Source organism: Haliotis rubra, unplaced genomic scaffold (genome assembly GCF_003918875.1).
Source record: "Haliotis rubra isolate DU_JTF1 unplaced genomic scaffold, ASM391887v1 Scf599, whole genome shotgun sequence".
Lineage (NCBI taxonomy): Eukaryota > Metazoa > Mollusca > Gastropoda > Lepetellida > Haliotidae > Haliotis > Haliotis rubra.
In genome coordinates, this window is record NW_025767300.1 from 602,553 (window position 1) to 606,105 (window position 3,553).

A 3,553-nucleotide genomic window follows, 5' to 3' on the forward strand; every position below is an offset into this window, starting at 1 on the left:
AAATGAAAGAAGTTAACAATTTTCCTTAAATTATTATATTTATTTACACACAATATATTTCATCATATCTACTAACACATACACCAATAATCCTATAAAGCTATTTACAGCACCATCTGTGAAAACAATGATGAACCCTTTAATGTCTTTAATGAACTTTAAAGCTATCGAACACACATTTTACATTTCAAGTGATTCATATAAATTAAATTACAATACATATCTCTGAATAAAGTCCAAACTATTAAGTTTAGATGAGATCCTTCAGGAAGAACCTTGAACAACATCAGGTTATATTAAACTGACACATGTTTGTTGTTTGAAACTAAACTAAGCAATATTCCACCTACATGACAATAGGAAGTGGGGGCGTGGAGAGTGATCAGTACATATGCAGAATTGGTCTTTTTATCCAGCAAGTTATGATCTGTCTTCAATAAAATCAATATCAACACTACATACATGGATGGTGTCTATTGGGCTTCTACTAATACTTCTTAACTTACACTTGCCTCAAGCAATAACAGGACAGCATTGGTATTACACACTGAATCGTCAAAAAACCACTCTAACCAAGTGCTGTTATGCTAACCATCATAACACAATATTGTAACCAGTAGGTATGACACGCTGCATAACACAATATTGTAACCAGTAGGTATGACACGCTGCATGATAACACAACATTGTAACCAGTAGGTATGACATGCTGCATAACACAATATTGTAACCAGTAGGTATGACACGCTGCATGATAACACAACATTGCTACCAATAGGTATTACATGCTGCATTGTAACACATTGTAACCAATCGGTATGACATGCTGCATTGTAACACATTATAACCAATAGATATGACATGCTGCATCACAACACAACACTGTTACCAATAGGAATGACATGTTGCATCGTAACACAACATTGTAACAATAGGTATTACATGTTGCATTGTAAACAATGGGTATGACATGCTGTATCGTAACACATTGTAACCAATAGGTATGACATGCAGCATCATAACACAACATTCTAACCAATAGGTATGACACGCTGCATCATAACACAACATTGTTACCAGTAGGTATGACATGCTGCATCATAACACAACAGTGTTACCAGTAGGTATGACATGCTGCATCGTAACACAACATTGTAACAAATAGGTATGACATGCTGCATCATAACACAACATTGTTACCAGTAGGTATGACACGCCGCATCATAAGACAACATTGTAACCAATAGGTATTACATGCTGCATCATAACACAACATTGTTACCAGTAGGTATGACACGCTGCATCATAACACAACATTGTAACAAATAGGTATTACATGCTGCATCGTAACCACCCATCGTAACCCATGCTTGTCGTAAGTGGCGACTAACAGGATCGGGTGGTCAGGCTAGCTGACTTGGTTGACACATGCTGTTGATCACAAGATTATCTGGTCCAGACTCGATTATTTACAGACCACTGCCATCTAGCAGGAATATTGCTGAGTGCAGCATAAAACTAAATTCACTCAATGCATCGTAACCAATAGGTATTACATGCACAACATCGTAACCAGTAGGTATTACATGCACAACGTTGTAACCAATAGGTATTACATGCACAACATTGTAACCAATAGGTATTACATGCTGCACTGTAACCTTGTAATCACTATGGGTAGAATGCATGATCTCACTGTTATCAAATATTTTATGAGCAAAGTGTCTAGTGTTCTGTTTTGGTGAACCAGTCCACTTCAATCAAGCATGATCAAAACTTATTCTATAGGTGTGATAAATAGTAGATGTGCCTTTGAACCAAATTAATAAGATGTAAAACTTTGTGACCCTGTCCACCTAATGACATGAAATGTACAAAATACCCTTTGGTAGGCATATACACCCTTAATTGAAACTCAGGTTTAGATTAGATGAAACCTGAGTGAAGTTTGACTTCAAATACAAATAGACGGTGCAAAAAGAGAAGCAATCACATCTCAGCTGTAAAATTATTTGGTTTCATATCTTTACCCTCTCAATTCAGGAATGTTGACATTATTGGAAGTAATCCGCTGCTTTATGTTTCTGCAATTGAAAGCAAGAATTTAGAAGTCTAGATGCCAATTTGTGGACTAAAACTTCCACATGTCCCCAGATCATCATGCTGAGAGGTCTCATGTTGGAGCAAAAGATTTGACTTTAATGAGGTAACTCAGCAACATTTACAAAAAACAAGTAGAAACACTCTCCACATGCAAGTTTATACATTTATGTTATAAATTATTTACATACAACTAAGGAGTCAATGATGCATGGCTGAAATCTACTCGGTCAATCAAATTTTCACAGTATGAGAAGTTTGGTTTAGTTCTGCAGGCTGCTACAAAGGCCTTTGATTTCAAAGATACCACTCATCAGCCAAAACTTGTGGATAATAATTACACTGCTGCAACATGTTTGTTAACCAACACATATTTAAATTCATTGTTTTCATTAACAAAACCTTTGTTGGACACTTTACTTATAGAATAAAACATTTCCCAGACTGATGCCTTGGCTAGATCATGTACATAGCATGTGTTATACCCCTAATTGATGCCTTGGCTAGATCATGTACATAGTGTGTGTTATAACCCTGACACCTTGGTTAGATCATGTACATAGTGTGTGTTATAACCCTGACATCTTGGCTAGATCATGTACATAGTGTGTTATAACCCTGACACCTTGGCTAGATCATGTACATAGTGTGTGTTATAACCCTGACATCTTGGTTAGATCATGTACATAGTGTGTGTTATAACCCTGACATCTTGGCTAGATCATGTACATAGTGTGTTATAACCCTGACACCTTGGCTAGATCATGTACATAGTGTGTGTTATAACCCTAACTGATGCCTTGGCTAGATCATGTACATAAGTGTGTGTTATGACCCTGACACCTTGGCTAGATCATGTACATAGTGTGTGTTATAACCCTAACTGATGTCTTGGCTAGATCATGTACATAGTGTGTTATGACCCTGACACCTTGGCTAGATCATGTACATAGCATGTGTTATAACCCTAACTAATGCCTTGGCTAGATCATGTACATAGTGTGTGTTATAACCCTGACATCTTGGCTAGATCATGTACATAGTATGTGTTATGACCCTGACACCTTGGCTAGATCATGTACATAGTGTGTGTTATAACCCTAACTAATGCCTTGGCTAGATCATGTACATAGTGTGTGTTATAACCCTGACACCTTGGTTAGATCATGTACATAGTGTGTGTTATAACCCTGACATCTTGGCTAGATCATGTACATAGTATGTGTTATGACCCTGACACCTTGGCTAGATCATGTACATAGTGTGTGTTATAACCCTAACTAATGCCTTGGCTAGATCATGTACATAGCGTGTGTTATAACCCTAACTGATGCCTTAGCTAGATCATGTACATAGTGTGTGTTATAACCCTAACTGATGTCTTGGTTAGATAATGCATATGATGTATAGTATGACCAGAAATTATTGAGAATTTTAGGAATATGTTTAATTG

At 36.8% G+C, this 3,553-nt stretch overlaps 1 long non-coding RNA gene across 1 annotated transcript; it reads left to right on the plus strand.

Annotated features, from left to right (window-relative positions):
* Positions 1-543: 543 nt before the first annotated feature.
* Positions 544-1,179, plus strand: LOC124255241. Its single transcript, XR_006892649.1, has 3 exons — positions 544-620; positions 855-1,001; positions 1,084-1,179. It is a non-coding gene; the product is annotated as an uncharacterized LOC124255241 (long non-coding RNA).
* Positions 1,180-3,553: the final 2,374 nt, after the last annotated feature.